This window comes from Hirundo rustica, chromosome 3 (assembly GCF_015227805.2).
Source record: "Hirundo rustica isolate bHirRus1 chromosome 3, bHirRus1.pri.v3, whole genome shotgun sequence".
Taxonomy (NCBI): domain Eukaryota; kingdom Metazoa; phylum Chordata; class Aves; order Passeriformes; family Hirundinidae; genus Hirundo; species Hirundo rustica.
In genome coordinates, this window is record NC_053452.1 from 101,028,993 (window position 1) to 101,041,297 (window position 12,305).

At 37.8% G+C, this 12,305-nt stretch overlaps 1 long non-coding RNA gene across 3 annotated transcripts in view; it reads right to left on the bottom strand.

Annotated features, from left to right (window-relative positions):
* Positions 1–6,175: 6,175 nt before the first annotated feature.
* LOC120751269 (uncharacterized) overlaps positions 6,176–12,305 on the bottom strand; it is a 36,149-nt gene continuing 30,019 nt past the window's right edge. Inside the window, exons 6-7 of one of the 3 annotated variants that reach the window (XR_005700346.2) lie at positions 8,989–9,102; positions 6,176–7,189 (exon numbers count right to left, since the gene is read on the bottom strand). This is a non-coding gene — a long non-coding RNA (uncharacterized LOC120751269). Of the gene's footprint in view, positions 7,190–8,758; positions 9,103–12,305 lie in introns of those variants that run through there. The other 2 variants (XR_009207736.1, XR_009207734.1) reach the window with 2 other exon arrangements.

A 12,305-nucleotide genomic window follows, 5' to 3' on the forward strand; every position in this document is an offset into this window, starting at 1 on the left:
AGGAGTTAGTGATGACTCTGGTCTGCAGGTGTCAGGGCTGGTAGCAAGATACTGCCTCTGCCAATGCACATTGAAGCAAAATGAGGACCTGTGTTCAGCCCGCAAACAATTTTCTGGAGCAGACTTTGCAGAACTCCACCAGCAGCAGAGCTGAGGATGGCATTTCTAACTTGCATTAGGGTCCAATAACAGGGCACCCTTCGAAGCGCTGATTCAGGTCTATATTTCCAACAAGGAATAAAAGAAAGACTTTATCTCTGATACTTCTGATCCCTTTAGTCTGATTCCATGTCTTTATTGCATCCTACAGGGTAATATCAGAAAAAGAGAGAAGCATATGAAAACACGTGTGCCTTTAATTGTTCATTTATTTTATATTTTTACAAACCCAGGATCTTGGAAAAATTACTTTAAAAAAGGAGCGTCTGTCTGCAGGCATATGGACCCTGAGGGCTGCAAATGACAGCACACTTTCTGAATTACAAATTTTTCACTTATTTTTGAAACTGAATTGTCAGTCTTCAAAACAATTTTATTTTAATAACCAAATGTTAAGAAAAAACCTGTTTCTGCTTAATTTATACCTACTCACATGTTTAGCCTTTATTTCAAAAGGGATGTTTAAACATCCTGCTAACTGTTCACTGGTAGCCGCAACACCTCTTATGCCAGTTCCCTCATGAGTAAGAAAGGAGAAATCTCACACTATGAAGCAAACTTTCATGACTAATTTTCCCATTCAGAGGCTCAAAGTCGAAACCTAGTTTTGCAATGCATGTAAACCCATATTCAATTTTAAGCTTTGTTCCCACAGTATGTATTTAAAGTTTAATAAATTTTCCTGAATGGTGATTGCCATAAGTACATCTTTAGTGCTCTGTTGAATCAAGTCACAAATGCTGATTGAGTTGGAAAATTAATTTGTAACACAAAGAACTTGAATACAATCTTTAAAGGTATCTACTTTTTAAGGTCAGATTGTAAGCTCTGATATACACTTTATATCTGCAATATCTCAGAAAATGTATAAACACATCTGCCAAACTGGGGTACAAATCTGTGGCCACTCCTGGTTACTAGACAGGCTATCAGATTCACATCGCAAATGCATGCACATTTCCTGGCTCCCTTCAGTACCTGACCTACTTGAGCTTCCTATGTGGAAGGCTATGGTTTAAGAAGCAAAGGTCATGAATTGCCCTCTTTATACCATACACCCTGCCCACAGACAGCAGGTGTATCTATGTAAGCTCCCCTGGAACATTTTGTGCTTGCAGCCATTGCAGCAGACATTTTGAAATAGGTTGTGCAAGCCAACAAGTACCAAAAATTATAACCACAATATTTTAATAAATTTTAAATGTCTAGGACATTCCCTTTGTCAGCTACAGAACAGAAAAAACTCTCCTGTGATTTTACCTCAGTGCCATACCCATCAGCTGATGGGTACAAGATTGTACAGCAAGCAAAACACATCAAGGCTGGACTCAAGGTTTATAGGAGGCATTCAACATGTCAGGTCCCACAGCAGGAAAAAGTATTCATCAGCTTTGCAGGAGACCTTTGTATGTATCACAATGCCTCCTACATTACTGAACAAGTCTCTCCTATCACCTACTGCATCTATGTAAAACACACACCGCCTCCCATCCTCTGAGAACAATTTGAAGAGCAAAATCATCTTGCCTTCTGCCAACCCCAACTGGGCAATGAAACCTCTTATTACCTCACACCTCCCTTGGCCTCCTCAGAAACCAGAGTTCAGATTTCTTTTCTCTGTGGAACTACATCAGTCCCCATTATCAGCCTTCAACCTTTGCTAGATTTATTACACATCATTCTATTAATACGTTCACAAAAATTACTTTCCATCCCTGGTCAGAATTCAATGCATATCAAGAAGTCCTATAAAAGGAATAGAGCCACAGACATCACGTCATTCTGAAACAACCCCAAGGAAACAAGTTGGCTTTTCGGAGGAGACAACAGGCTTTGAACTTGGTAGTTACTATCTATTCCTGACTATTCTACATAGGAGAAGCCACAACGTCCCCTGTTCATGGAGGCTGCAGATGTAAACCATTCATTATCAATTCTGCTATATAAATGTTCTTTTGCTTTTTCATGTATTTAACCTTTATAATGATAAAGAAAATCAATGTTTAAACCAGCTTTAATTATATGTTTTCCTGAGCGTTGCAACAAGATCCCTTGAGTCACTTACTTGTCTAAAAGGCAGAAAAGTTTGCACAAATGGGGTTTAAAGCACTAGTTCTTACCCACAGAACTATTTCTCTCACAGGGCACAGTAGACAAAGAAAGAAGACAGTGTGTGTCTCACAAAAAAAAAAAAAAAAAAAAAAAAAAAAAAAAAAAAAAAAAAAAAAAAAAAAAAAAAAAACAAACAAACAACCACCACCCAACCAAAGATAGAAAGAGTTTTCAGGAACCCAGTCACAAAACAATTTTCAATTTTTTGTAAAGATTACAGATGGCACTGCAACCTGAGAGGACTACAAAACTGGGCCAGGCCCCTTTCAAGGCTATGTATCCAAATTGGCTCTTGTGTCCAGGACAATGTAAGATTCATAAAACACAAAGCCACTTTTGCTCAACCCCCACATAATGTGCTTCTTGTGGTGCATTAGATTTTACATATAAAATGACTATATTTTTAAAGACACTTAAGCACTTTAATCTTCAGAAAACAGAAGGCAAAATACCTTTAAAAGTCTGGCCCATTATCAGCTGGAAAGAAATTGGCAAAAGCAATTTTAGTCACTTGTTTCTTTTCTCTATTCATCATCAATATATCTTTTTCATATATTGGCCTAATTTAGACTGCAAGGTCTACCGAGCAGGGAATGTTTTTACATTTATAGAGTGCCCCATAAATTTGTGACACTAGATGTGTTTTTATAATAATAATAAGGGGAAAAAAAATCAATTATTTCAGAGAAATGATACTTTTCTCTCTCAAGCAATTGATATTAATGCCTCCAGCAATAACTGATACTGCCTTTATCAGTACCAGAACCTCCAAAAAATCCTGAAAACTGTGCACATTTCCATAGTTTATGGAGTTTGGATTCTTGGAAAGTAATAAAGCATTTCCATGCAGGATCTCTCTTTACTCCTTGCTTGCATAAAGGCACTCTGCTTATCAGTGCAACTTCTTACATTTACATGGCTAAATCATTAGTGAATCTCACAATGTTTTACAAGACCGAGTGCAAGGTGCTGCATCTGGATGGGGGCAACCCCTGATATGAATCCAAGTTGGGGGATGAACAGATCCAGAGCACCCTGGCTGAGAAGGACTTGGGGATGTGGTGGGTGGGAGACTGGACATGACCCAGCCAGGTGCCCTCACAGCCCAGAAAGCCAAACGTGTCCTGGGCTGCATCAAAGGCAGTGTGGGCAGGAGGTGAGGGAGGGGATTCTGCCCCTCTGCTCTGCTCTGCTGTGGTGAGTCCCCACCTGCAGTGCTGCATCCAGCTCTGGGGTCCCCAGCATAGGAAGGACATGGACGTGTTGCAGTGAGTCCAGAGGAAGAGCACTGAGATGACTAGAGAGATAGGGCAACTTTGCTACGAGAAAAGGCTTTAAGAAATGGGCTTGTTCTGCCTGGAAAAAGCAAGGGTTAAGGATGACCTAATTTGTGACATTACAGTACCTAAAGAGAGACTACAAGAAAGAGGGAGAGGAGCTTTTTACAAGAACATATAGTGGCAGAACAAGTGGGAATGCCTTCAAACTGATTTTAAAAAGTAGGTTTAGATTAGATTGAGGTAGGGATTCTTTACAGTGAGGGTGGTTAAGGTACTGTGACAGGTCGCCTAGGGAAGTTGTGGATGCCTCATTCCTGGAAGTATTTCAAGTCAGGTTGGATGGCGCTCTGAGCAACCGGGTCTATTAAAATGTGTTCCTGCCCATGGCAAGAAGGTTGGAACTGGATCATTTTTAAGGTCCCTTCCAACCCAGGCTGTTCAACAATTCCATGATAAGGTGATCACATCAAATGGTTGGGATATGCACAAGTGAAGCATGTGCAGTTCTTGTTTCATTATAAATTTCTTTGGAAACTTATATAACCACTGTATCTACCTTTATGTAGGACTTTTGTTGTCTCAGCTTTTTAAAGTTCTTCTCTGGCCCACATTGCATGATACATAAAATGTGGTTTTATGCATATAGCACAGGCTCTAGTGGCATGCATGTAAAATGAATGCAAAATATGCAGCCAAGACAAACTCTGGCAGATCCAGAAAGCAGAACAGAAGAAATCACTTTGTTCATTACCTTTAAAATCTCTTCCATTTGTTAACTACATAACCCATAGAGGGAGAAAAGCACTTTTCCTTGCCAGACATGCATTTTCCTGTAATTGAGCAGAACTTCACAGGATGCCTACTCTCTATTTGAATCCTTAGGAATTAATTGCCTTATTCACCCATTTCCATAGGACAAGGCCATTAAATAATGAGACCCATCAACCTTTAGAATTAAGGAAAAATACGGATAACACAGAAAAAGGCATGGCTTTTGGCGGCATGAAAGGACACATCTAGCTAGTTAACAGGAGTAGCCAATGTATTCCTGATCCCAAGTGCAATGATTTTAACAGCTGGTCTCAAAAACAGATCCCATGATGAATACATTTAAAACAAACCTGAGTTGCTAGATTAGGGCACTCTGTTCAGCAGTGGGAGCATTCGTTAAATTGCGCATCAGATACCCATTGTCGGAGCGTGGTCCTGATAGTCACATTGTAACGCTGATTCTCTAACATTATTGGGATGCAATGTACTGCATTTTTTTCATCATTTCCTCTACATGTTAACTGATCTCCTGCGTTGAAGCAGTACTATTTAAAACAAAAGGGTTTGATTTATAGCCAGTCCCCAGCCTCATAAATCACACCTGCAGTGTGGTGCTCTGAGCTCCCTGTGTTCTGCCAGCATTTACGTTTTATAAATGATTTGGGTTTACCTCCCATTGTGATGGAGACTAATACAATTGCATTCTACTCTCCCAGCATTCACTCTTGCTGTTGCTCATTATTCCCACTGGGAATTCAGACCTAGTTTTTGCAAGCTTGTCAGGGGGGAAGGGAGTGAAGGTGGTGTGTGTTGTTTTGTTTTTTGTTGAATTAAAAATTTATGTTTGCATGCTGTAGCTTTTTCTATCACTGGATATACTATGCAGTAGATTTTTTTTCCTCCCTATTGACTTTGCTTATATTTAGGCTCCCATTTGCTAAGCTAATGATTTGGAACTTAAGCAGGACAGCAGATTGAAATGTTCAATATGCAGGGTATTTGACCTTCAGAGTAGCCCAGGTATACACATCAGCCTTTCTAAAAACTGCATAAGGGTCTTAAATAATCATTTAAAAATAATAAAGAATGAAAAAATTACTTGAGTTCCCCAAAAGATTAAGTGCAAAGATTTTATTTTTAACTCTCATAATCTACTGAAATGTCAAAAATATGCTTATATAATATTTTGCAATTATGTTTAAAGCTATCAACCATATAACATAAGCTTTAGTTGGTTAAGCACAGTTCAGACACTTGGAGATAACAAGACTTGCTTCTTAGAATTGACAGCCTTAAGTCTTGACACAAGGAATTATTCCTAAGTCATAGCACCATGTAAGTGAGATTAATGGGCTTTGTACACATGCCTTTATTTCCTCTGTATCAAAACAATCAGTGGTTCAATTAATGACTATCATCACTGCCTCTTTTTTGGTTAAATACTGCTACTGCCATACCTATAACCAACAGAGAACAAATCGTAGCTTGGGATCAGCAAAAACCACAAATCTAAGTTACACTTCTGTCACAAACACTCACTGTAACTTCAATTCTGTTTTGGAGCCCAGTCTGTCTTCTGAGCATTTAAATTGCAGCCTTTTATTTGACGAAATTTAGATTTGAGATTTGAAAGGCTGCAGTACATATCAATGCATGCTGAGATCAAACTTAGACCTAAATAGTTCCAAAAATATTTCTAAAATTAATAGTAGTTATTCAGAAAAGCTGCTCACTTTCTAACATAATTTAGAGGTGAACTGGTATATTGACCTCTTCTAGTTCAATAAAGGATTAAGCTAAACACTACTATTAAAAGTAGATTAAGTGAAACCAGAAGACATTTTGATTCCTGAATTAGAACTGTCCACACATGCACTTATGCAAGAAGAGCTTTTGTGCTTTAAATGCAAACCTTACTTTCATCCAAATTAACTTTCAAATGAAGACAGCAAGCTTTGAATTATTGTGCCCATTGTCTGAAAAAACATATAAAATATTTGTATGAAAAGTAGGATACTGAAGTTCATAGCGTGGGCATAAAGATAATCAGGTGTAACAATCCTTGCTAGATAAAAACTAGCCTGACTTTTAGAACCTGTTTTGCCTTTATGTAGCAACTGATTGTGTAAAAAACAGTGATTCTGACAAGTGCTTCTAGAACAGAAGTTAGTGAATTTACACATTCTGAATAACTGCTTTATTTCTCTAGCAGTTCAAAATTATACTTTATTATAGATCAATTACTGAGAAGTAAACACCAAGTTTTTAATGCCAAAACTTGTTACCTCAAGTTTAAATTTCTTAGGTTTATAATCAAAATATGATAGACCGATGAGAAGTGACAGTCACTCTGCAAATACTGCCCATTTGATATTTAACCTTATTACAGGACAAGGTAGCAAAAACACTGCATGAACTTCCCCCCTCATTGCAATTACTGTTTGCTCCACGGGTTAGTTTTACCATCAGATTTAACTGTGGTAAAAATTAATCATGCAAATCTTGGTACACCTGCAAAAGATTAAATTACATCTTGCTGTGTAGCCTTGTGCATGTAATTCTGTAAGAAGTCTTCTACTATGATTTGTTTTATGAAGCATCATTATACATTTATTCAGAAAAGAAGCCCAGGATCACAAGCTTTATTTTGAAGTAGCTTCACAAGCAATCGTGCCCACTGAAATATTAGAGAATTTTATTGCAGGTTTGGTCCATTCTTATTGCAAGTCCATTTGATCAAACTGCATGTGAGGCTGCATAGTCATGACATGTAACATATCCATATACATTTGTTTCAAACAGTCCTGAAATCCCGATGTTTCTTCCTGAAGGCAATGTCTTTATACAAGGTGCAATCAAAAATAAACCTGCCATAAAAAAAAGTTTATGTTAAAAAAAAAAGAAGGTTTGGTTGAATGCATAAAACCTGCTCCTCCATCAAAGTAATCATTTGAGTTAACTTTGAACCTTGATTTAAATACTAGCAAAAATGAAAAATTTATTACCTTCATTACACAAAGCAAAAAGGCATTAAATGTGCCCCAACATCTTCAATGAATAAAACTCATTCCAGTGAATGTAGCTATATTTTAGTTAATGGCTTTGTTTATAATGTGAAGTATCAGGTACAAGCTTTATCTAAAACACTCATAAATCCATCCAATCACCTCTCAGATATTGGCAAAATCAATTTAAAGCAAGTTACTAAACTTATGTTTCCTAAACTTCCATTCGCACACACAACAGCAGAACCTGAAAATGTGCAGTTTGATTTGCACCCACAGTTTTGACTTCTTCACAGACATTTCTGAAGACAGGTATCTAGAATTTTGCTGGAAACCTGCCCTCCTATGGTTCCCTACATGTTAGGACTCTTGACACAGTCCATCCATCTGTTTTTTAAGTTAATCCTTATATAATAATGAGTCTTGAAATCCACTACGTTGTTGGAATCCCAATGTCTGTTCCAAATGCACCTGTAATAGAGCTGATATTTTGAAAAAAAATTTAAATACCCAGATCTAGCAGAAGAGGACTGCCTCTTTCTGCAGCTGGTTTACCCCTGAGAGAAATCAATAAAGAAAATTTAACCAAGAAACTTGCCAAATAAATATCTGATAGATCCATTAATATACAATAATAATCAATAAAGAGGGCATTCCTGGCAATGAATGACTAGATGGAAGAACCATTAACTGTGAGAAATTTCCAGTGCAGAGTGCAATCTGATCCTGAAAATACTTATTCATATTATCAAACCTTATTCTTACTAAATAATCCTGATTTGGGTGAGCCAGATGTAGCATCCTGTTTAAGTACTATTACATACCTATTTTTCACTAGGTACATTAATAAAGTAGCATTTTTAGACCATTTGTTAAGGTCTGCAAATACTACTTGTAAAATTACCTTAAAAGAAAAAAAAAAAGTGTTTCTTTCTTAAGAGCTTCTTAAAGTTGAGTTCTACGTTCCCATGGATACTCTGCACTGGTCCTATAATGGTCTTGTTTCAGCACAATATGCAGCAGGGGAACAAGACTAACTCCCAACATTTCCATAGGATTAGAGGACCTTCATTATCTAAGTGCTGCTCCAGAGCTGCCCAATGGAATACACCTTTTTTTATGTTTTTCATTCTGAGAAAGAACCAATTCGTATGGGTCAAGGCCCCATAGTTGTTCTCAGCATAAAAAAAAATATACAATTGCATAATTTCTCCCTAATACACCCCAGGCACATTTCTCTGACTGGTTCACACAGTGCCAGGTGGTTGCAAATTACTATCCCAGATCACTTGTACAACACTAAATATCATCACTGACCTCCCCCCCAGAAATATGAAGTTCTCTGTTTATACACAGAATCCTGTTTTCTAGAAGAATTCCTAAAATTATGGAATGATTACCAGTGTAGATAACAATCAAATACCTCTGCTCTGAAAAAGTTAGTTATTCTGAGATGTTGCATGAATCCCATCTTATCCAACTGTACATGTGAGGAATAATTCTCTGATGCTACAGGTTGTTCTGCTTTCTTGTTCTTTGATGAAGATGATCATTATGGTCTCCCAGATAAATCTCAAAGACATTTGTAAGGGAAGTGATTGGCATAGAGAGAGCAATCTTGGAAGAAAAAGAAGCTATTAAAAAAAGTTAATTTTCTTTACATGCAAAGGAGGCAGAGAAGGGTTACTAGTGAAATACACAGGTTTTCATCTCTATATCAATGCTTCAGATATAGCTGAGGTAGTCAGTGATCAGAAGTGGTGAGTCTGCAAATGCTGCAAAACATTCAAGAGGCAGAGATTATTAACAACAGCATTAGAAATGCAAAAGAGGGAAAATAGGGTTAAATTAATATTAGCTTTCAAAATAACATTAAAACATCTCAAGAGAGAATACAGTTAAAACAAATCCTATCTTCAGGGTGAGGTGAACTAGTGACCTAACAGCTGTTTTCTACAAGATGTTTTCAGATGAGTAACAGGTCCATTGCTGCACTCAGGGCAAATTAAATTTTCACTAGAGTAACCTCTAAGATTGCTGCTGATCTTTCTAATATTCATCAAAACTCCCCTCTGATCTGTTTCATAAAAAATTCATCATCTATGTTTGCTAGGTTCAGAATGGCCAGCAAAGTTCATCATAAAGTTCTTTTTAATTAAAATATTATTGATAAGCTCAATATATTAAAAATCACTACTAAATTCATAATTTAGGTTATCCCAAGTGATGCTGTATCTAAATTACTGTAAAGATAGCCTGTGGACCCTGCACCACCAACACCTTTAGTTTTGCTGTTTACTGTCTTCTTTCAAGTTTCACATAGGCTCCTCAGCCTTGCAGCTATTGTCACCCAAACCAGTACGTTGGATTCTGATGCTGCCTGGGCTTTCAGGATGTCACGCAGAACAAATCACCATCATGGCCAATATCTGGAGAGCTGTGACATTGCTAGATGTGAACTTGGCTCAGTGACTCCATTACCCCCATCAATACACATCCAATGGCCATGTGAGCAGCAATGTGATGTAGCGGCAGTCATTTCAGAAGAATCATTGACTGACTTACTGCACAGACACAGAACCAACAATTAAATGAACTAACAGCTTCAGTTTGCTTGCCATGATCAATTTAAGCTACAATGCAGTCATGTGGGGAAAAGCTAGGAGCAGCATGACCAAGCCTAAACCACAGCTCCCATTTTGTGACACAATGTCTTCCAATAGAGAGTTTTTCTGTCAAGGGCAAATAAAGCATCTTAAAAATCATTTTCATTGGTTAATCTTAAAGGTGCACTTCCTGAAGCAGGGAAATATACTTTTTCCAAGAAAAGTATGGAACAATTAAGTGGAGCAGCTGCTTAGTGGGCTGGGGATCCTTTGCCCTGAGCAGGGAAACTCCCTACATCTGGAAGAGAGTCTACTGAGTATTTGCATATAACCCATACCTGGGTCTGAGTCTTTGCTGTCTCACAAAATGGGTATTTATATCCATGCAGAGACTGAAATATGGTCACTCTGAGCAGACTTTTACAGCCACTTTGCAGCCTACAGAACAGGACAGTGGAAAGCTGGTTGCCAAAGGCAGCACTGCAAATGTTACAAGCAGTAAAACCTATATTTACAGTATATTTTTCCATGTTCCTCTAACCCACTTTTTTTCCTTCATTCTGGATACAGGAATGGTTTGTTTACTTTTCATAGCCCTATCCTGTCTGAAAAAGGTACATCACTCTTTAAAACTGATAAAAAACTAAGTCACACTGAAGTGGTTTTGTGAAAGTCATCCAAGTTCTTCAGTGCAATTGACATGTTTTCCTTTTAACATAGATATGGCAGAGTTGAATAGACTCCCTGGAGACTCCACAGTTATTTTCAGTAGCAACAAGAGCCCATCCCAAACATAACTTCCAATCTGTCATCCCTCCTTGAATACTAAAAAGAGCCTCTTCCCCTTACATTGTACTGGAACCAACTCTGTATAACAAAAACACCTCCAACACTCCTGTACCACCTGAATTATTTTCTTAGATATGTATCCCAATGCCAAAATTGCTCCCATGTAGATCAAGTCAGAAAGATTGTGCCTTTTCTCAAAACCTACCAGCATGGGAAGTTCCACTGCGAGATACACATTTCTGCCAGGGACAACATATAGTACCTTGGAATTTAAATGAACCACTAAGGAGGAGAGGATGAACACAGAGGGAAACAGAGATTTAATGCGAGCTAGAAAGTTCAGGGAGTCCCCTCCAAAAAAACTATTTTTTAAAATGAAGCACCTACTCAATAGTAGTTCTATGTAATGGCAAAAGTCAAAAATTATAACAAAGAGAATTTATACTTTTTTGTTGTCCAGTGACTCATATTTTTACAGGCAAGTAATTAAGAGCATTTCCCACCATTAGTCTTTTAAACCATTAGTATAGATATAGGATCTCTACATTTTTTGCAAGGTTATGGTTGCTATGGAAGCAAGAGCTTTGATTTTATGACAGTAACTATCTGTACATATTCTCATTAAAGTCTTAAACTTCAACAATAAAGTTAGGAGACAGTTTTCATGGGGTTATTATTTCTTGTAGAACTGCAAGATTACTCAAAAGAAAAGAAAACAATTAAGATACATTCTTTGAATGTGATCACTCATTTGAGCAAATGCATCATTTACAGAACATATTCACATTTCTCATGATGCAAGTTTTTGTAACAGTGTGCTCCCTTTCCAAAAATTTGCATGCAAGGTCTGAAATTTTTTTCTCCTGCTAGGAGCAAAGTCCTACCCACATATATATTAGAACCTTTTAAATGTCTTTTCAAAAGGAGCTAGGTCTTGGGATGAAACACAAGACATGAAAGACATGAAGACTGCATGCAATTCTCTTGTGAAACACGAGGCATGATGCTCTGACAGCACAGCCAGCCCTTAAGCATTACTGCACATCTACAATCCAACCTGTGTTGAGTCCCAAAGGGTGCTCCCCTGAGCCCATAGCGCCAGGCTGCTACTGGCTCTGACAAAGCTGGCACTAGCCCTTACACTATTCCTCATGTCCCAGTGCCAGGGGCTGAGCAGCCACAGTACCCAGCACAGAGGCACCATGACAGCACCTTGAATGGAAAACAGGATCTGAAGCTTAACTCACCCTGACAGATAACAGAGACAATTAAAACCAGTGATATGTGTGCGCCTATACAGAAATCATGGCAAAGGAAGAGAAATGCAGTGCTATCCTGCTATCTCTGCCCAAAAGAGGACTTCTACCAACTTGGTTGGGACTGTATCAGTCAAAAAGTAACAAAGACATAGTATTTTGTTGTCTTAAGATATTTCTCAGATCCATGGCACATGCATACGAAAGATAACAACTTTGGTTTCCTATTACTATGAATGCATTAAGCACAGCATCAAAAGTATTCCTGAAACCATTTTGTTTATCTTCTGGCATTGAATTTGATATGACTAGAAACAATTCAAAATT